Source organism: Apostichopus japonicus, chromosome 20 (genome assembly GCF_037975245.1).
Source record: "Apostichopus japonicus isolate 1M-3 chromosome 20, ASM3797524v1, whole genome shotgun sequence".
NCBI lineage: Eukaryota > Metazoa > Echinodermata > Holothuroidea > Aspidochirotida > Stichopodidae > Apostichopus > Apostichopus japonicus.
This window is the reverse complement of record NC_092580.1, coordinates 10,276,444-10,299,283: the sequence shown is the minus strand read 5'-3', so window position 1 is coordinate 10,299,283 and position 22,840 is coordinate 10,276,444. Positions and strand designations below refer to the sequence as shown.

General features: G+C 39.6%; 1 pseudogene; it reads left to right on the top strand.

Moving 5' to 3' along the window:
* The first annotated feature begins 7,384 nt into the window (after window positions 1-7,384).
* Window positions 7,385-21,832, top strand: LOC139961320 (uncharacterized; annotated as a pseudogene).
* Window positions 21,833-22,840: the final 1,008 nt, after the last annotated feature.

The following is a 22,840-nucleotide window of genomic DNA, read 5'->3' as shown; positions in this document are numbered from 1 at the left end:
CTACCTAAACTTTTTGCAGTCAAGCAGAATCACATATTTCATAAGTTTGAATCCATTTCAGCTATTTGCTGACTAAATTGTGGTATTTTTAAGCCTTTAACACCCTCCCCCCAGTTTTGCACAATTTTTGGGCATTTGAAAATCTTACACTCTAAAAATAACCAACATTACCTCAATATGATAACGCTACTCTCTGGGACCTGACCTGTCTGAGCTTAGAGGCTCAGAGCATAGCAAACAGCATCAAAAGTCAATGGATGTATACTAAGGCCTACACTACATTTACCTTATCGACGCATGTGTCAATTTAGGGGTATGAAAGAACTTGACACGGCAGAAATTTTGTGGTCAAATTCTGCTCAATTGTACAGTGCATAAGTACAGAACCTTAAATAGTTTGAGATCATAACATTTTGGAGGAACTACACATATGAAAAACACATTCAGTTGAATGATTTGGATTTTTCCTTTATAGACATCGTTGATCAAATCCTTAAGTGCGTCAATTATGAGCCCACCATGCTACCATTAAAATAGTAAGACTAAGAGAGAAGATCTGTTTTTCAAGCTATGTTTATGATTAAATTACAATTTAGAAGAATGAATTGTAATTTCAATCAATTAAAATATCTTGAATACCTAAGTAGTGAGCCCTACAGTACTCATAATCAGGTGTTTAATTATCATATTTCCTTTACAGTATTTATAGTGCAGTATTGCGAAGTTCGGACACCCCTAAGAAATACACGATTTCACAATGACAACCTACAGCAAGAGCCAATTTAACAAAAACTACAAAGCTACAGTTATTTCTCTCCAAAATGACCCCACCATATCAAGTATATTTTCAGGTGATTTATACCATATAAGATATAGTTTTGGGGTGTTTTAAGGCATTGGTGTCCAAACTTCGCAGTGTCCATGCTACAGCAATGCAGGTTTATACGTACCACACCATAGGCCTATCCCACAAAAGTAGTTTGGTAGAACCCAGGTGGAATTTTACATATAAAGGCGAACAATGTTGTATGTACTGGACAGAAAGGTTCAACAAACTTTTGGAACATTTACACCTCATTCACTTACATGAGCAAAACTTTTCTCATAGATGTGGAAACAGTTGTGAGAAGAGTTACATTGTAGAATTGACTCATTTGAGAAACATGAAAAAGGGTGCATAACAACTGGCATATTGGTGAAATTCATATGAGAAATTGATAAATGATGTTGGCGGCATACCAATTCCTATCAGTAGTGAAGGTTCTGATATTCTAGAATATCGAGCTGACATAAGTGATCCAGGTTCCCACTGGTCAAATCAACACGGAAACCAATATCTATATCCAATTAGCAATGCATATAATGAAATTGGGGAAGATCACAAATTACCCAGAACAATATCTTACATGAAGTTTCTAATGAATATATCAGAAACGTTTTGCCTCATATCTTCTTGATATTGAAAGGGTTCAAGCTGTTTAAATTTATATAGTTGAATTGGGTTGATATGAAAGATTGTCGAAACCTTCAGGAAGTTGAAGAAAATTAAACTTTCTGAAGCTACATGTATTGACCATATGGCTTGTGAGAGCCACCATTAAAGTTTAGTTATGTAGACAATAGTTGAATATGGTAGAACCAATGCAAATTTGTCGTTGCTTGTGTGGGGAAAAAATATTTTCCATATGAACATGATTGACACATGCATTGCATGTACATCTTAAAACTGTTGAATTACTGCATTTTTTCATGCAGCTGTTTTTCCATTAGAGTACAATATGTGAGCTAAGTGTGTATAGGATTGTCACACTGACTTATAGTGTTAAATCAAACTAGCTTTGACCCTACCTATGGGTGGGCAAAGCTTTCTGAGACCAAACAGTATGTTCCAATAAATGACAGTTCTACTTGGTAGTACTTGCAGTAGCAGTTTGGTGTTGTACTACCAGAATGTACAACAGTGTATATAAGTGGGATCCCAACCTTATCCTAATTTTGGGCTTAACGGTTACATAGGATTCTTATGAGGAAGAAATAAACGGAGCAAGAGACCATATTGTGCAATTGGTTAAGATTGAAATTTTAATGCTATAGGGAGGGCATACTCCTAGTAGCATTTATATCAATCTGCCCCAAGAATTCTCCTTCAGGAAAAAAGGCAATAGGAGAACATTTTTTTTTAAATGAATTATCAATCAGATTGTGTTTTTTTTTTGGGGGGGGGGGGCGGGGGGCTTGGGTGTTATGGAGCATCAATGGAAGTACCTGTGGTTAAAAATTGTCAGTTAAGTCAAGTCAGTTGAGGCAACTTTAGACCACTTTACTGAGGCTTCCCCAGAATATGAAATTGTTTGCTGCTGAGTAATTTATCATATTGCTGTGTTCTTTGCATCTGTTTCAGAGTCTGGCTACATGGACTATTTGAGCTCACCTTTAATCCTGCAGCTTCTATCTTCCTGGCTATGGTCTCTCGAGGCAGGCCCATTATTTGTGATGTGTATGGCACTGTGGTCCCTGTACAGATTGTTACATGAATATGTGGTGCTATGTTCTGGATTGATCTCCTCTGAAAGTATTATTAACTGCCTCTGCTCCTTGAGTGGATCCACTGCAGGTGAGTTTCTAAAGTATTTTGTTTAGTTTTGTGTTGTCAGTGTGGGATATTAACAGAGAACCCTTTGCAGCATTTGGCATACATGGTAATGTGTACTTCCTGCCCTCTTGCATACAAAATGAATGCTTTGGGCAATGTGAATGATCTCCACTGTAGCACTTTGCAAAGAAGTCTAATCATGTTGATAAAGCTTTCACATGTTTTGTAGTTGTCGTATTTGAGGGCTTTCCTGCAAGCAGTCACCTCTACCTGTACACAGTAGGTCAACTGAGTCCTCTGCAAAGCACTGCTGTATCAAATGCTTCCTTGACACAGTTTTTGCAGGTAAAATATCAGAGGAGAATACTGCTTTTAGTCAGTGCTCTGCGGAGTGACCTGTTTAGGTGGACTAGGTCTATCAGGTTCTCTGTTTCAGAATGAGTAACTTCAGTCATTGTACTACTGAACCCTTTACATGCCTTTCCATCAGCATCAGTTGTGAGGCCTGTGACCTTTAGTGGGTTCTTACCTATAAATAAGTTTGATGCAAAAATCTTTCCACTATTTTGTTCATCTCCGATATTGGCATCTTTGCTGAACTTCCCTCATGGCCTAGACATTGTACCTTGTGACCCCTTCTTCTTTTCATTTCACCCATTAAGCACAACTTGTTACTGTGATGGTAATCAATAACAAATGTTTCCATGGTGACATTCTCAACAATTACATCTCTGCATTGGCTTGCAGGAACAAATGGAGTCTTACTTTTTGCATTATGCAGAGGGTAAATATATTGATGATCGTATCTTCAATAATTTGAGTGTCTTTTGAGAGGCCACCCAGTTACAGTGTCTCCGATGATGGTCAAGCCTGCCTATAGAAAAACACCCCTTTTCTGCCAGATCATTTCCATTAATTTCTTTCATAACAGGTCCAATCTGGTTTGCTGACTTTTGAAGTACAGTACACTGACAGCAGGACTTGGAAGAGAGATGCTGCTGAGCAATCAAGTGGCACAAAGGGATGCAGAATGTGGACAGGTGCCTACACCATCAGTAAGCCAGGGGCACCAGCATATGGCATTATCCTCACAATGCCACCTCTGGCAGCTAAGAGAAGAGCCATCAGGGTCCACATTCTGGCATTTGCTCTTCAATGTATTGAGCGAAGAAAACAAATTTTAAGTTCCAAATCATCGGACAGTTCCCACATTTGCACACAATAGCCTATGTGTGGAGGTGTCACATCTCTCAGTGTAAACAACAGCAGAAGGTCTAGCAAGTTTGATGGCAATTGCCAATGTCATGGTCAACGGCCCGATTGCTTGCCACCCTGAGTGAGTGAAACTGTTTTAGATCATCACAGTGAGTGAGGATAGGACCCAGTTTACAAATTACTGGCATCACTGAAAATATTGTCATCTTCATCATCAGTGTAGTTTTCATCCTAGAGTAACTGTGGTCATGAATCAGTTGATCCCTTTTATAGCTACTGGAGTGGTTTATGTTTTTAGTTCTAACATGTAGCTTGTACTTCTCTGAGTTGTGCTCTCCTCCGTCTGTATGCTCTGCCCCTCTTACATAATTTATCATATTGTTGTTTTCTCTGCATATGTTTCAGAGTCTAGATGCATGTACTATTTTTGCTCACCTTTAATACTGCAGCTTCTATCTTCCTGGCTATGGTCTCTCGAGGCAGGCCCATTATTTGTGATGTGTATGGCACTGTGGTCACTGTACAGATTTTTACATGAAGATGTGGTGCTATGATTTGGATTGATCACCTCTGAAAGTATTATTGACTGCCTCTGCATTTTGAGTGGCCATAAATCATTTGCTGCAGGTGCGTTTCCCAAGTATTTTGTTTAGTTTTGTGTTGTCAGTGTGAGATATTAACTGAGAACCCTTGGCAGCATTTGGCATGAAGGAAATGTGTAATTCCTGCCCCTCTTGCATAGAAATGAATGCCTGGCAATGTGAATGATCTCCACTGTAGCACTGTGCAAGGTATAGTCTAATCATGTTGATAAAGTACTACTTTGCAGTGGTCATATTTGAGAGCTTTGCTAGAAGTACTCACCTCTACCTGTACACGGTAGGTCAAGTCCTCTGCAAAGCGCTATTGTATCAGGTGGTTCTTAGACACAGTTTTGCAGGTAAAATATCAGAGGAGAATACTGCTTTAGTCAGTGCTCTGCGGAGTAACCTAGTTGTTTAGGTGGACTTGGTCTATCAGGTTCTCTGTTTCAGAATGAGTAGCTACAGCCATTCTACTACTGAACCCTTTACATTCCTCGCCATCAGGCATCAGTTGTGAGGCAATTGACCATTAGTAGGTTCTTACCTGTAAGTTATTTGGATGCACAAATCTTTCCGCCATTTTGTTCATCTCCAATATTGGCGTCTTTACTGAACAGCCCTCATTGCCTGGACATTGTACCTTGTGACCCCTTCTTCTTTTCATTTCACCCTTTAAGCACAACTTGCTACCGTGATGGTAACCAATGACATATTTAATCATGTTGACATTCTCAACATTTACATCTCTGCATTGCCTTGCAGGAACAATGGAGTCATACTTCTTGCATTATGCAGAGGGTTATTATATTGACAATCATATTCTGCAAAATTTGGAGAGTATTTTGAGAGTCCGTTCAGTTGCATTGTCTCCTTAATTACACCCCTCTTTTTAGCCATATCATTTTTATGAATTCCTCTTATTATTACAGGTCCAAACCGGTTGGCTGACTTTTGTAGTGTACTAACAGCAGGACTTGGAAGACAGATGCTGCTAAGCAATCTACGAGCTGCACTTGAACTGATCGAAGTCTGATGCAAGCCTTACTGCAATGCAATGTTTAGTTCGGAGGGTTTCCTGCCAGGTTTGCTACTTTGGATTAAAACTTTGTAGAGGGACAAGAGCTCACTTTGGTATCTACATAGATTGCATCCAAACATAACCTTTGAACCAAGTCCCACAATTACTAACTTGTTTCCTGTAGTTTCTGAAACATCAGAAATGCCATTATAAGCCATGTGATCAAGCTTGCCAGCAATGTGCTTATCAGGCCTGAGTAATAGGGTTTGTTGTGACTGAGTTGAAAAAATCTTATGTCCTTTAATTGGTGAGTTTACTTTCATACGCTTCTTTGCTGAGCATTTTATAAGCAGGTTTGCAAGAGGAAACAGGTGCCATATCTGTATCAGAAGGGCTAGGCTTGGCATCAGCTGTATGAGCTGTAAAGCTGAGCCTGTGACCTGGCTTAACGGTTATTGCACGCCTACCAAACATTCCTTTCCTTCTACCCAATGCTTTTATCCTTCAAAAATAGGGACCTATTCACTAGTTTTGATTGTAAGCATTTATTGGTAGTCTAAGTGGTTGAATAGCTGCACATAGAATGGTAGAAGACAAGATTTACACTGAGAAACTAGTCAATATGATCAACTACAATGATTTTGGAACGTTGTTTGAACAGCGACCTTATATCAGATCAGATTTGAAGAGCTGCAGTGCCAAAGTACCAAGTACATTTCTCAGTTTCATTTCAGGGACAGCTAAGTGCTAATGATTACTTGATGCTGGAATGATCAAAGTTTCAGAGAGAGGAAGCTAGGACAACTTGTGTCAAGGATCCACCAGAGGGGCTAAGTAACACCAAAATTGAGAGACTGCTTTCAACACGTTCTGTGGACCCAAAAACAACTGAGACATGCAGTAGATGCCAGCCATGCTGATGAAATGATTTCTTATTACACCAGGGATATTTGTTGACCATTTGTTTGTTTAAAGTTCAGTACTATTGTATTCACATAGACTGTACAACATGTGTGAGACACCATATGAAGAGTTACCCGATAGACAGATTAACAAAAATGGTTTAACTTAGGTATTTTCTGGTTTCCACGACTTCTCAAACTATCATGAAGAGAGGTTTAAAGTGGAGTTTACAAATGTCAACTGTTATTTAAGGTGACATGCTCCTATTAGGTTCTTAATCAATCCATCCCAAGTATTCTCCTTCAGAAAAAGTGCAAAAAAGCAACAGGAGAGCATCTTTTAGATACTTTATTAATCAGGATCTGTTTTTCTTTTGCTCCTTGGATGGTAAGGAGCATGAATGGAAGTACATGTGTTGCAAAAATTGGGTTCAGTTGAAGCACGTTTAGACCACTCCCAGGAGCAGCGTTAAAAAAATGTTTACTACTGAGTGAAGAGGTTTGTTTACAAGCAAAATATCTGCACGGACATGATACAGAAAATTGAAGAGTGCCATGAATGGCCAACTTGTCAGCTATCCAGTGATGGGTAGCCTTTAGTTAGTGAGAACTTCTTTCTAGTCTAAGGGATCACATTTATTTTATGATTTAGTGTGTAAGCCAAAGAGGCATCTAATGGACATATGCTACCACAGACCACTTTTACCAAGCCAACTAATATTCAGTGAATGGTTGAGCAATGTCGTGTGTCTATGTGTAATTTGACTTGACCGCATATGAATCAGAAAAATTTGCAGAATTTTAAAATCTGTTTAAAGTTTACTGTACTATAATAACACTTAAGTACTTTTTATGAACCATGCTTCGGTCAGCATAGAATTTCATTAGTTGAAACTATAAGGAATCAACAGTGTGTTCTTTTGTTGTTTTTTTCTATCAAAATAGGCAATCGTGGCCAAACAAATTCAAAATCCCAAGGCTGCCACTAGTACTTGGCGGAAGACTAAAAGCAGTAAGAATGCCTAATGATAGAGAAAGAAGACATATTATACACACACTATTTGACTACATCATGGCAGGATTTACATGGTGAGTCTAACATGGGTAAACAATTTACTGTAAACTCACACTATTTAATTGCCCAAAAGCTCAAAATGAATTAGTTGCTCTAAAATCTGAAATAATGAGAAGTATTTTAAAATAATAATATTCTGGATACAGACAAAGTTCATTTAGCTACCACAGTAGAGTCTATTATCTATTGATCCATGATTTAAATTTAGGTTCCTGCCGTAACCAGTGGTCACTTTCTTTGAGAAGCGGTTAACTGGCATGGTATTATGACAAATGAAAGTAAGATTTTGACGAACACGAGTGGAACATGAGTGGTTAATCAAAGTTTTGCCCATCGATTAATTGCAAAGGTATTATTTTAAGTAATGAGGAATTTTGATCTTGTACCTTTTGTTTCATCACCACACAGTTATCCCTCATCAGCCCACTACTCAGAGGCAGCAGGGTGTTCGTTGGAGAATATACCCCTTCCTGGGAAAGGCGACCATACTTGGAGCTCATCCTGTAGTAAGTAATGATTATTTGCACATGCTATTGTGTCTGGGCTCAGTAACATATAGTTCCTTGTTCTAAATTGCTGGGGTCAGCTCTGTGCATCACTGTCTTTGTAGAAAAGTTTCAGAGTATATGTTTGGTAGACCATACCAACTGTGAATAGGAAAATAATGGCTTTGAACAACACATGTTGTGTACTTGATTAATGTGTGTGTGTGAGTGCGTTTGTTACGCCCAGCTTGTTGGTCAGAAAAATTTCATATTTGGTGTGTAAAAGTACACATTGATAACAAGAAGCTTATTGTTTTTGGTGGAGGTAAAAGGTCATTCAGGGTCACCAGGGGTCATTTGAAGTCAACAAATGCGAAACATTTACTTCACTCACATTTACTTCACTCCCTCTATTCAGAACAAATGTCAACTTTGGAGGAACATATTTGCAACGAATGTGCAGAATATGTGGTGAAAGGGTTTAAAAGAGCTGAGCAAAGCATGGTGAAAGTTATCAGCCCAAATGTTAACGTGCTGCATACTCTAATAAAATAAATCAAATATTTGTCAGTGTCAGAGTCAGTGTGGAAAATGATGAGAAAGATCAGCATCCCAGACACATCTGCCACAAGTGCCACATGTGCCACTGTAAATTGTATCATTACAATAAAATGGGGACGCTATTCAATGGAAGAGCCACCCACGTAATGGTAGTTGCAACTTATGTCAGAAGTGGGAATTGCAGGTTAAAGGAGGAGGCCACCCAAAGAAGGGAAAGCTTAACAATCCTGTGGATCTCCATCTCTAACCTACACCCTGGACCCAGAGTGCCACCTCTTAAGCCACATTTTCAACCTGAAATACCGGATGAACTGACCTGCGGTTTTTTCTTACCATATATACAGTGTTTTCGCAGTGCCAAAAGAGGGGGGGGACGGGCCCTCCAAGTGGCAAAAGCGGGGCAGTGTCCCCCTAACACACCTGATTCCTCCACCAATGTTTATATATGTTTCATATTTTTGTTTGAGATATTACATTAAAGGGGCCGTGTACTGCATTTGTCAGATGATATTTCTGTATACAATGAATGAATGAATGAATGAAAAAATGAATTAATAAAAAGTGATGAGAAATTGAACAAATAGGTTGTACTCAAAAATAATTTTCTTTTTCCTAATTGTAGCCAATACAAGTTATGCATCTTCCCAAACCAAGGAAAAGTAGCAGCAAGGTGCTCCCCCCCCCCCCCCCACAGTGAAAAAACGGTCTCAGATCTTGGCAAGGACGAGGGAGCTTTTGAGCAAGGATTGTACCGATGTCCAGTTGAGACATGAAGTGAAGCAACTTGAAGACAGCCTTGATTGAATGAAACTGACAAGATTAACTATACCAAAGGGCCAGTGATCCTCACTGTTAAAGCAGATATCTGTACTTCATGGAAGAAAGCAAGGGAAATTAAAAGGTAAACCATATAATCAGTGGTGGAGCATCCATACAGTTAGAGGGGGCGGATACCCCCCCACCCCCGACTCAAATGGACTGCTGGCGCCCTTTTCAGAGTTTTACCACTTTTCTTCTTATTCCCGATTATTGACTTTTTTATTGCGCTCTCAAATACCTATTGACATTTGTCACATTTTGTTGGTGTAATTTTCTGACAAAATGGCGATGACCCCTATTTATTCTTCGTTTATCTGCAAATTAGCAAGGCCTGAAATGGGTCATTTCCGACGATCTAGGGAGTATCTTTACTCAAAAAATTTATGTAAGCTCCGCACCAACCTGTGGTGACGCTCCGCTTAGTGTCAAAAACGCCCCTACAGACCAATCTCGCCTCCTGACCAATACCTCTAGCTCCACCACTGCATATAATAGCTGCTACACATTTACATTCTCCAGAGGTGAAGAATATTCACATATAAACTACAAGTATTTTTCTTTCTAATAGGTTGTTAAAGCAGTTTAGGATCTCTGCCGAGTGTGAGTCTTCACTCCGTGCACAACAGGCGGATATAATCGATGATATTAACATCAGTGCTTGCTGGTTGCCATTAGTACACAAAGACGAAGATGGTGGTACCATAATCAAGAAGACTCCCTGGGTTACTGTGAGGTCACTTCAAGCAAAAGTCTTCCAACTGCAGCTGAAAGGTACAGAGTTTAGTCAAATAATGAAAATAATAATAGCTTTCAGCTTAAAGGTAATGTCGTTTGTTTAACAATTGAGTGGACTACTTTAATAACAAAATTCTTGCTGTTTATCTTTTGCAGCCTATAACCTTCTGGAGTGGAATGCTGTTATTCCGCATGATGAGGTTTGGCTAAAGATCGGAGGTGACAAAGGTGGTGGCAACTTCAAACAAGTTTTTTTTTCAGATTTGCAATGTACAGCATCCAAACTCCCCGCACAACACTGTTTTAACTACTGTGTTCCCTGCAGATGACTCACTGCATAATCTTAAAGTTGGCCTTCAAGAGCACTGTTAGCAGCTTTCGGAGTTGTCCAGCTGTAAAGAATGGAAGTGAGTAACAGTTTATGGCTGCTAACAACACAGTCTAATGATATGTAATTCTATGTCATAATAGTTGAATAGTTGTTCACTGTTCAAACAAGAACCAGTTTTGTAATGTATCATTCATATTTTGACATGCACTGTAATCTTCTTTTCTTCAGCAATAAGAAGCTTCGAATATTCCTATTTGGGGACTATGAATATCTCTGCAAAGTCCACGGTCTAACAGGAGCAAATGGCAAGTCATTTGAAATTTTGATCTTCATATTATATACCAATAAAGTGATTTTCCAGACTATTTGTAATTTCGGAAAAAGGTATCATTCTAACATTATAAACAAAACAAAAAATACACACTAAATTAGGAAAAAGAATAACCATATTCAGAAAAGTGTAGATCGTAACAGGGTCCCCCCCCCCCCCCAAGTTAAAATTGTTGCCCCCGAATGAAAATTATCTATGGCTGCCCACCTAAATAATTTTTTTATAATTTTTTCTTATATGGTTTTAACATAACAAATATAACTGAAAGGTATACAACACAAAGGTATGAAACCTGGCCCAATTTTGCTTCATTCGTTACCTGCCCCCCTAACCCCTCCACTTACTTTTTCAATCTATAGAGAACACTGCATTAATATAATGTACAGTTAGAAGACTTTACATTACAAATTTATCATGATTTAATTTACTTCCATAGGACTGCACTGTTGTCTCTGGTGCAACATCACCAAAGAAAATATGAAAATCTGACTCACCGTGAGAGGTTATTCCGAGGCCAGAACACTGGATGGCATGAAGGCTGACCTGGAGAACTTCCAGCAAAAGGTGGCAGACTTTCGGAAGCCAAGGCCTTCAATAATGTCCTTGATACTGCTCTCTTTGACATTCCATTAGCGCAGGTAAAGTTATTTTCAGTATTTGTACATTAGTTATCATTGTGTAGTTTATTGCTCACTCTCTCACAAAACTTTTATGTACTTCATTTTTACAGGTCTGCCCACCAGGACTGCACTTGAGTTTAGGGTTATACCTGAAACACTCTGTTTTCTTCGAGAACCAGTGTCACCTTCTGGATGTCAAGATTGCGCAGACCAGCAAGACAGAAAACATCAATGGCTTTGTGGACACAGTCAAGGCCTTCAATAAGGCGAGGCAACTGGATGAGGAGGAGGCAGACAGTCTTGGTGATGGAGCCAACATCTTAATTGAGCACCTGGCTAGTGTTCAAGACGAGACCGAAGCAGCAGTCTACCGCCACACTGTGAAACAACATTAAGAGGAGAGAGACAAACTAGTAAGTTATAGGTCAAATTAGTGTCAGCATTGTTCAGGGTCATAGTCGGTTCCAGGGGGGATTGGCACCATTACTGTTTTAAAACGCTTGTCAGATGTGTCATAACCAGGCGCGTAGCAAGAGATTTGTCATTAATAAGGGGGGGGGGTGGTTATGGGGGAGAAAAATTTTGTTGAACAAAAATTGTCGGAAAAATGCAATTTACATGCCCGCAAAATGGTGCAATGTTCTTGGAAAAACAGTCAAATTTCTACTGAACATTCACAAATTTTGTTAATAACCAAACAAATTCAATTTTTTTGGTCACTTGGGTCATGGGGGGGGGGGGGTTGACCCCCTCCTGTGGCTACGCCACTGATTATAACGTTTGGACTTCAATTGGCAATTGGCAGTGAAAAATAACAACAATTTATTTTCTATTTCATCCTTAGCACAAAGAAGCAGATGACATCAGGAAAGGGGCAAACTTTTCAAAGAAAAAATGGCCAACTTGTTCGTCAATTGGACGAGACTCTGAAGAAGTTTAGAGTCACAAGACAGGCCTACCATGGGAAGAGTTTCGTAGGAAATCATGTTCGTCGATGCTGCAAGGTGTGCAAGCTAAAGATTTTCTTTAAAATCACTTCATGAACTTTCATCTTTAAGGAGCATAATCTGTGCCATGAGCTATATATAATTAAAGAATTATATATATTTTATAAAATATGATTCTGTTCCATTTATCAGAAAGAAAACATTGACCGACTAACGAAAGATGTAAACAAAGAGACAAGACGTCTTTGTCCAAGTCTTGTCGAAGACGCCCAAACACTGACATCAACCTACACGGCTTTGTTTCGGCTGTTTGGTTTATGTCTATAATCAACAAATATTATTGTTTCCCTAAAATTTCCACTTGTTGCATATTTTTAATAAAAACTATCGAATTGTTCTGTCTTCTAGCTACCCTTGGTAGTTGGAACTAAACAAAATCGTCACAGTGGCAAGGAAAGACGAATAGAAACCACCATTTTTCAACGGTTTGAAATTAAAGCCCAAATATGAATATTCAATAGTCATTAGTAGCGCGCGTACACACAACTAAATAAACAATGAAACCATACGTGGGGCCCAGGAACCCCTTTCCTGGTGGGTTATGCAATGTATTTAATATGTTTAACTGTTTTTCTAGAGTTATTCCTTTAGACATAGGACAGAAGAAGATGAAACACAGAAGAAGATGGATGGGGGCCTGGGAAGGGAGTGGGTTATGCAATGTATTTGATATATTAAATTGTTTTTCTTAAGTTTGATCTCTCAGACATAGGAAGGAAGAAGATGGAACACAGAAGAAGATGGATGGGGCCCTGGGAAGGGGGGGGGTGGGTTATGCAATGTATTTAATATGTTTTAACGTTTTTCTTGAGTTTTTCTTTCCTACATTGGACAGAAGAAGAAGGAACACAGAAGAAGATGGATGGGGGCCTGGTAAGGGGAGGGTGGGTGGGTTATGCAATGTATTTAATATGTTTAACTGTTTTTTAAGTTCTTCTTTCAGATATACGACGGAAGAAGATGAAACACAGAAGAAGATGGATGGGGGGCCTGGGAAAGGGGGGTGGGTTATGCAATGTATTTAATATGTTTTAACTGTTTTTTCTTGAGTTTTTCTTTCAGACATAGGACAGAAGAAGATGGAACACAGAAGAAGATGATGGATGGGGGCCTGGGAACGAGGGGTGGGTTATGCAATGTATTTAATATGTTTTAACTATTTTTCTTGAGTTTTTCTTTCAGACATAGGACAGAAGAAGATGGAACACAGAAGAAGATGGGTGGGGGGGGGGCTGGGAACAGGGGGTGGGTTATGCAATGTTTTGAATGTGTTTTAACTGTTTTTTCTTGAGTTTTTCTTCTAGACATAGGACAGAAGAAGATGAAACAAAGAAGAAGATGGATGGGGGGGGGGCCTGGGAACGAGGGGTGGGTTATGCAATGTATTTAATATGTTTTAAATATTTTTCTTGAGTTTTTCTTTCAGACATAGGACAGAAGAAGATGGAACACAGAAGAAGATGGGTGGGGGGGGGGGGAACAGGGGGTGGGTTATGCAATATGTTTTAACTGTTTTTTCTTGAGTTTTTCTTTCAGACATAGGACAGAAGAAGATGAAACACAGAAGAAGATGGATGGGGGATGCCTGGTAACGAGGGGTGGGTTATGCAATATATTTAATATGTTTTAACTGTTTTTTCTTGAGTTTTTCTTTCAGACATAGGACAGAAGAAGATGGAACACAGAAGAAGATGGATGGGGGGCCTGGGAACAGGGGATGGGTTATGCAATGTATTTAATATGATTTAACTGTTTTCTTGAGTTTTTCTTTCAGACATAGGACAGAAGAAGATGGAACACAGAAGAAGATGGATGGGGGGGGAAGCGCCTGGGAACAGGGGGTGGGTTATGCAATGTATTTGATATGTTTTTATTGTTTATCTTGAGTTTTTCTTTCAGACATAGGACAGAAGAAGAAGGAACACAGAAGAAGATGGATGGGGGCCTGGGAACGAGGGGTGGGTTACGCAATGTATTTAATACGTTTTTATTGTTTTTCTTGAGTTTTGCTTTCAGACATAGGACAGAAGAAGATGGAACACAGAAGAAGATGGATGGGGGCCTGGGAAGGGGGGTTGTGTGTTATACAATGTATTTAATATGTATTAATTGCTTTTTCTTGAGTTTTTCTTTCAGACATAGGACAGAAGAAGATGGAACACAGAAGAAGATGGATGGGGGGGGGGGCTGGTAACGAGGGGTGGGTTATGCAATATATTTAATATGTTTTAACTGTTTTTTCTTGAGTTTTTCTTTCAGACATAGGACAGAAGAAGATGGAACACAGAAGAAGATGGATGGGGGGCCTGGGAACAGGGGATGGGTTATGCAATGTATTTAATATGATTTAACTGTTTTCTTGAGTTTTTCTTTCAGACATAGGACAGAAGAAGATGGAACACAGAAGAAGATGGATGGGGGGGGGGGGAAGCGCCTGGGAACAGGGGGTGGGTTATGCAATGTATTTGATATGTTTTTATTGTTTATCTTGAGTTTTTCTTTCAGACATAGGACAGAAGAAGAAGGAACACAGAAGAAGATGGATGGGGGCCTGGGAACGAGGGGTGGGTTATGCAATGTATTTAATACGTTTTTATTGTTTTTCTTGAGTTTTGCTTTCAGACATAGGACAGAAGAAGATGGAACACAGAAGAAGATGGATGGGGGCCTGGGAAGGGGGGTTGTGTGTTATACAATGTATTTAATATGTATTAATTGCTTTTTCTTGAGTTTTTCTTTCAGACATAGGACAGAAGAAGATGGAACACAGAAGAAGATGGATGGGGGGGGGGGGCTGGGAACGAGGGGTGGGTTATGCAATATATTTAATATGTTTTAACTGTTTTTTCTTGAGTTTTTCTTTCAGACATAGGACAGAAGAAGATGGAACACAGAAGAAGATGGGTGGGGGCTGGGAACAGGGGTTGGGTTATGCAATATGTTTTAACTGTTTTTTCTTGAGTTTTCCTTTCAGACATAGGACAGAAGAAGATGGAACACAGAAGAAGATGGATGGGGGGATGCCTGGTAACGAGGGGTGGGTTATGCAATATATTTAATATGTTTTAACTGTTATTTCTTGAGTTTTTCTTTCAGACATAGGACAGAAGAAGATGGAACACAGAAGAAGATGGATGGGGGGCCTGGGAACAGGGGATGGGTTATGCAATGTATTTAATATGATTTAACTGTTTTCTTGAGTTTTTCTTTCAGACATAGGACAGAAGAAGATGGAACACAGAAGAAGATGGATGGGGGGGGGGAAGCGCCTGGGAACAGGGGGTGGGTTAGGCAATGTATTTGATATGTTTTTATTGTTTATCTTGAGTTTTTCTTTCAGACATAGGACAGAAGAAGAAGGAACACAGAAGAAAAAAGATGGGGGCCTGGGAACGAGGGGTGGGTTATGCAATGTATTTAATACGTTTTTATTGTTTTTCTTGAGTTTTTCTTTCCGACATAGGACAGAAGATGATGGAACATAGAAGAAGATGGATGGGGGCCTGGGAAGGGGGGGTTGTTGGTCATGCAATGTATTTAATATGTTTTAATTGTTTTTCTTGAATTTTTCTTTCAGACATAGGACAGAAGATGATGGAACACAAAAGAAGATGATGGATGGGGGCCTGGGAAGAGGGGGGTTGTTGTTCATGCAATGTATTTAATATGTTTTAATTGTTTTTCTTGAGTTTTTCTTTCAGACATAGGACAGAAGAAGATGGAACACAGAAGAAGATGGATAGGGGGGCTGGGAAGAAGGAGTTGTGGGTTATACAATGTATTTAATACGTTTTAACTGTTATTTCTTGAGTTTTTCTTTCAGACATAGGACAGAAGAAGATGGAGCACAGAAGAAGATGGATGGGAGGGGGGCCTGGGAAGGGGGATGGGTTATGCAATATATTTAATGTTTTAACTGTTTTTTCTTGAGTTTTTCTTTCAGACATAGGACAGAAGAAGATGGAACACAGAAGAAGATTTTGGATGGGGGGGCCTGGGAAGGGGGGGTGGGTTATGCATTGTATTTAATGTGTTTTGATTATTTATCTTGAGTTTTTCTTTCAGACATAGGACATAAGAAGATGGAACACAGAAGAAGATGGATGGGGGGCCTGGGAACAGGGGATGGGAACAGCGGGTGGGTTATGCAATGTATTTAATATGTTTTAATTGTTTTTCTTGAGTTTTCTTTCAGACATAGGACAGAAGAAGATGGAACACAGAAGAAGATGGATGGGGGGCCTGGGAACAGGTGATGTGTTATGCAATGTATTTAATATGTTTTAATTGTTTTTCTTGCGTTTTTCTTGAGAAGAAGGAACACAGAAGAAGATGGATGGGGGCCTGGGAACGAGGGGTGGGTTATGCAATGTATTTAATACGTTTTTATTGTTTTTCTTGAATTTTTCTTTCAGACATAGGACAGAAGATGATGGAACACAGAAGAAGATGGATGGGGGCCTGGGAAGGGGGGGGGGGGGGTTGTTGGTCATGCAATGTATTTAATATGTTTTAATTGTTTTTCTTGAATTTTTCTTTCAGACATAGGACAGAAGATGATGGAACACAAAAGAAGATGATGGATGGGGGGCCTGGGAAGAGGGGGGTTGTTGTTCATGCAATGTATTTAATATGTTTTAATTGTTTTTCTTGAGTTTTTCTTTCAGACATAGGACAGAAGAAGATGGAACACAGAAGAAGATGGATAGGGGGGCTGGGAAGAAGGAGTTGTGGGTTATACAATGTATTTAATACGTTTTAACTGTTATTTCTTGAGTTTTTCTTTCAGACATAGGACAGAAGAAGATGGAGCACAGAAGAAGATGGATGGGAGGGTTGCCTGGGAAGGGGGATGGGTTATGCAATATATTTAATGTTTTAACTGTTTTTTCTTGAGTTTTTCTTTCAGACATAGGACAGAAGAAGATGGAACACAGAAGAAGATTTTGGATGGGGGGGCCTGGGAAGGGGGGTGGGTTATGCATTGTATTTAATGTGTTTTGATTATTTATCTTGAGTTTTTCTTTCAGACATAGGACATAAGAAGATGGAACACAGAAGAAGATGGATGAGGGGCCTGGGAACAGGGGATGGGAACAGGGGATGGGTTATGCAATGTATTTAATATGTTTTAATTGTTTTTCTTGAGTTTTCTTTCAGACATAGGACATAAGAAGATGGAACACAGAAGAAGATGGATGGGGGGCCTGGGAACAGGTGATGGGAACAGGGGGTGGGTTATGCAATGTATTTAATATGTTTTAATTGTTTTTCTTGAGTTTTTCTTTCAGACATAGGACAGAAGAAGATGGAACACAGAAGAAGATGGATGGGGGCCTGGGAACGAGGGGTGGGTTATGCAATGTATTTAATATGTTTTTATTGTTTTTCTTGAGTTTTTCTTTCAGACATAGGACAGAAGAAGATGGAACACAGAAGAAGATGGATGGGGGGTGGGGGCCTTGGAAGGGTGAGTGGGTTATGCAATGTATTTAATATGTTTTAATTGTTTATCTTGAGTTTTTCTTTCAGACATAGGACAGAAGAAGAAGGAACACAGAAGAAGATGGATGGGGGCCTGGGAACGAGGGGTGGGTTATGCAATGTATTTAATACGTTTTTATTGTTTTTCTTGAATTTTTCTTTCAGACATAGGACAGAAGATGATGGAACACAGAAGAAGATGGATGGGGGGCCTGGGAAGGGGGGGTTGTTGGTCATGCAATGTATTTAATATGTTTTAACTGTTTTTCTTGAGTTTTTCTTTCAGACATAGGACAGAAGAAGATGGAACACAGAAGAAGATGGATGGGGGGCCTGGGAACAGGTGATGGGAACAGGGGGTGGGTTATGCAATGTATTTAATATGTTTTAATTGTTTTTCTTGAGTTTTTCTTTCAGACATAGGACAGAAGAAGATGGAACACAGAAGAAGATGGATTGGGGCCTGGGAACGAGGGGTGGGTTATGCAATGTATTTAATATGTTTTTATTGTTTTTCTTGAGTTTTTCTTTCAGACATAGGACAGAAGAAGATGGAACACAGAAGAAGATGGATGGGGGGTGGGGGCCTTGGAAGGGTGAGTGGGTTATGCAATGTATTTAATATGTTTTAATTGTTTATCTTGAGTTTTTCTTTCAGACATAGGACAGAAGAAGAAGGAACACAGAAGAAGATGGATGGGGGCCTGGGAACGAGGGGTGGGTTATGCAATGTATTTAATACGTTTTTATTGTTTTTCTTGAATTTTTCTTTCAGACATAGGACAGAAGATGATGGAACACAGAAGAAGATGGATGGGGGGCCTGGGAAGGGGGGGTTGTTGGTCATGCAATGTATTTAATATGTTTTAACTGTTTTTCTTGAGTTTTTCTTTCAGACATAGGACAGAAGAAGATGGAACACAGAAGAAGATGGATGGGGGGCCTGCGAACAGGGGATGGGTTATGCAATGTATTTAATATGTTTTAACTGATTTTCTTGAGTTTTTCTTTCAGACATAGGACAGAAGAAGATGGAACACAGAAGAAGATGGATGAGGGGGGGGGGGAAGCGCCTGGGAACAGGGGGTGGGTTATGCAATGTATTTAATATGTTTTATTGTTTTTCTTGAATTTTTCTTTCAGACATAGGACAGAAGATGATGGAACACAGAAGAAGATGGATGGGGGGCCTGGGAAGGGGGGGTTGTTGGTCATGCAATGTATTTAATATGTTTTAATTGTTTTTCTTGAATTTTTCTTTCAGACATAGGACAGAAGATGATGGAACACAAAAGAAGATGATGGATAGGGGGCCTGGGAAGAGGCGGGTTGTTGTTCATGCAATGTATTTAATATGTTTTAATTGTTTTTCTTGAGTTTTTCTTTCAGACATAGGACAGAAGAAGATGGAACACAGAAGAAGATGGATAGGGGGGCTGGGAAGAAGGAGTTGTGGGTTATACAATGTATTTAATACGTTTTAACTGTTATTTCTTGAGTTTTTCTTTCAGACATAGGACAGAAGAAGATGGAGCACAGAAGAAGATGGATGGGAGAGGGGCCTGGGAAGGGGGATGGGTTATGCAATGTATTTAATATGTTTTAACTGATTTTCTTGAGTTTTTCTTTCAGACATAGGACAGAAGAAGATGGAACACAGAAGAAGATGGATAGGGGGGCTGGGAAGAAGGAGTTGTGGGTTATACAATGTATTTAATACGTTTTAACTGTTATTTCTTGAGTTTTTCTTTCAGACATAGGACAGAAGATGATGGAACACAGAAGAAGATGGATGGGGGGCCTGGGAAGGGGGGTTGTTGGTCATGCAATGTATTTAATATGTTTTAATTGTTTTTCTTGAATTTTTCTTTCAGACATAGGACAGAAGATGATGGAACACAAAAGAAGATGATGGATAGGGGGCCTGGGAAGAGGCGGGTTGTTGTTCATGCAATGTATTTAATATGTTTTAATTGTTTTTCTTGAGTTTTTCTTTCAGACATAGGACAGAAGAAGATGGAGCACAGAAGAAGATGGATGGGAGGGGGCCTGGGAAGGGGGGATGGGTTATGCAATATATTTAATGTTTTAACTGTTTTTTCTTGAGTTTTTCTTTCACACATAGGACAGAAGAAGATGGAGCACAGAAGAAGATTTTGGATGGGGGGGGGCCTGGGAAGGGGGGGTTATGCATTGTATTTAATGTGTTTTGATTATTTATCTTGAGTTTTTCTTTCAGACATAGGACATAAGAAGATGGAACACAGAAGAAGATGGATGGGGGGGGGGAAGCGCCTGGGAACAGGGGGTGGGTTATGCAATGTATTTAATATGTTTTAATTGTTTTTCTTGAGTTTTCTTTCAGACATAGGACAGAAGAAGATGGAACACAGAAGAAGATGGATGGGGGCCTGGGAAGGGGGGTTGTGTGTTATACAATGTATTTAATATGTATTAATTGCTTTTTCTTGAGTTTTTCTTTCAGACATAGGACAGAAGAAGATGGAACACAGAAGAAGATGGATGGGGGGGGGGCTGGGAACGAGGGGTGGGTTATGCAATATATTTAATATGTTTTAACTGTTTTTTCTTGAGTTTTTCTTTCAGACATAGGACAGAAGAAGATGGAACACAGAAGAAGATGGGTGGGGGCTGGGAACAGGGGGTGGGTTATGCAATATGTTTTAACTGTTTTTTCTTGAGTTTTTCTTTCAGACATAGGACAGAAGAAGATGAAACACAGAAGAAAATGGATGGGGGGGGGGGCCTGGGAACGAGGGGTGGGTTATGCAATATATTTAATATGTTTTAATTGTTTTTTCTTGAGTTTTTCTTTCAGACATAGGACAGAAGAAGATGGAACACAGAAGAAGATGGATGGGGGCCTGGGAAGGGGGGTTGTGTGTTATACAATGTATTTAATATGTATTAATTGCTTTTTCTTGACTTTTTCTTTCAGACATAGGACAGAAGAAGATGGAACACAGAAGAAGATTTTGGATGGGGGGGGGGCTGTGAACGAGGGGTGGGTTATGCAATATATTTAATATGTTTTAACTGTTTTTTCTTGAGTTTTTCTTTCAGACATAGGACAGAAGAAGATGGAACACAGAAGAAGATGGATGGGGGGGGGGGGGAAGCGCCTGGGAACAGGGGGTGGGTTATGCAATGTATTTGATACGTGTTAACTGTTATTTCTTGAGTTTTTCTTTCAGACATAGGACAGAAGAAGAAGGAACACAGAAGAAGATGGATGAGGGGCCTGGGAACAGGGGATGGGTTATGCAATGTATTTAATATGATTTAACTGTTTTCTTGAGTTTTTCTTTCAGACATAGGACAGAAGAAGATGGAACACAGAAGAAGATGGATGGGGGGGAGCGCCTGGGAACAGGGGGTGGGTTATGCAATGTATTTGATATGTTTTTATTGTTTATTTTGAGTTTTTCTTTCAGACATAGGACAGAAGAAGAAGGAACACAGAAGAAGATGGATGGGGGCCTGGGAACGAGGGGTGGGTTATGCAATGTATTTAATACGTTTTTATTGTTTTTCTTGAGTTTTTCTTTCAGACATAGGACAGAAGAAGATGGAACACGGAAGAAGATGGATGGGGGGAAGCGCCTGGGAACAGGGGGTGGGTTATGCAATGTATTTAATATGTTTTAATTGTTTTTCTTGAGTTTTCTTTCAGACATAGGACAGAAGAAGATGGAACACAGAAGAAGATGGATGGGGGGCCTGGAAACAGGTGATGTGTTATGCATTGTATTTAATATGTTTTAATTGTTTTTCTTGCGTTTTTCTTGAGAAGAAGGAACACAGAAGAAGATGGATGGGGGCCTGGGAACGAGGGGTGGGTTATGCAATGTATTTAATACGTTTTTATTGTTTTTCTTGAATTTTTCTTTCAGACATAGGACAGAAGATGATGGAACACAGAAGAAGATGGATGGGGGCCTGGGAAGGGGGGGTTGTTGGTCATGCAATGTATTTAATATGTTTTAATTGTTTTTCTTGAATTTTTCTTTCAGACATAGGACAGAAGATGATGGAACACAAAAGAAGATGATGGATGGGGGGCCTGGGAAGAGGAGGGTTGTTGTTTATGCAATGTATTTAATATGTTTTAATTGTTTTTCTTGAGTTTTTCTTTCAGACATAGGACAGAAGAAGATGGAACACAGAAAAAGATGGATAGGGGGGCTGGGAAGAAGGAGTTGTGGGTTATACAATGTATTTAATACGTGTTAACTGTTATTTCTTGAGTTTTTCTTTCAGACATAGGACAGAAGAAGATGGAGCACAGAAGAAGATGGATGGGAGGGGGGCCTGGGAAGGGGGGATGGGTTATGCAATATATTTAATGTTTTAACTGTTTTTTCTTGAGTTTTTCTTTCAGACATAGGACAGAAGAAGATGGAACACAGAAGAAGATTTTGGATGGGGGGGCCTGGGAAGGGGGGGGTGGGTTATGCATTGTATTTAATGTGTTTTGATTATTTATCTTGAGTTTTTCTTTCAGACATAGGACATAAGAAGATGGAACACAGAAGAAGATGGATGGGGGGGGGGGAGCGCCTGGGAACAGGGGGTGGGTTATGCAATGTATTTAATATGTTTTAATTGTTTTTCTTGAGTTTTCTTTCAGACATAGGACAGAAGAAGATGGAACACAGAAGAAGATGGATGGGGGGCCTGGGACAGGTGATGTGTTATGCAATGTATTTAATATGTTTTAATTGTTTTTCTTGAGTTTTTCTTTCAGACATAGGACAGAAGAAGATGGAACACAGAAGAAAATGGATGGGGGGGGGGGAATCGCCTGGGAACAGGGGGTGGGTTATGCAATGTATTTAATATGTTTTAATTGCTTATCTTGAGTTTTTCTTTCAGACATAGGACAGAAGAAGATGGAACACAGAAGAAGATGGATGGGAGGGGGGCTGGGAACGAGGGGGTGGGTTATGCAATGTATTTAATACATTTCTTGAGTTTTTCTTTCAGACATAGGTCAGAAGAAGATGGAACACAAAAGAAGATGATGGATGGGGGGCCTGGGAAGAGGAGGGTTGTTGTT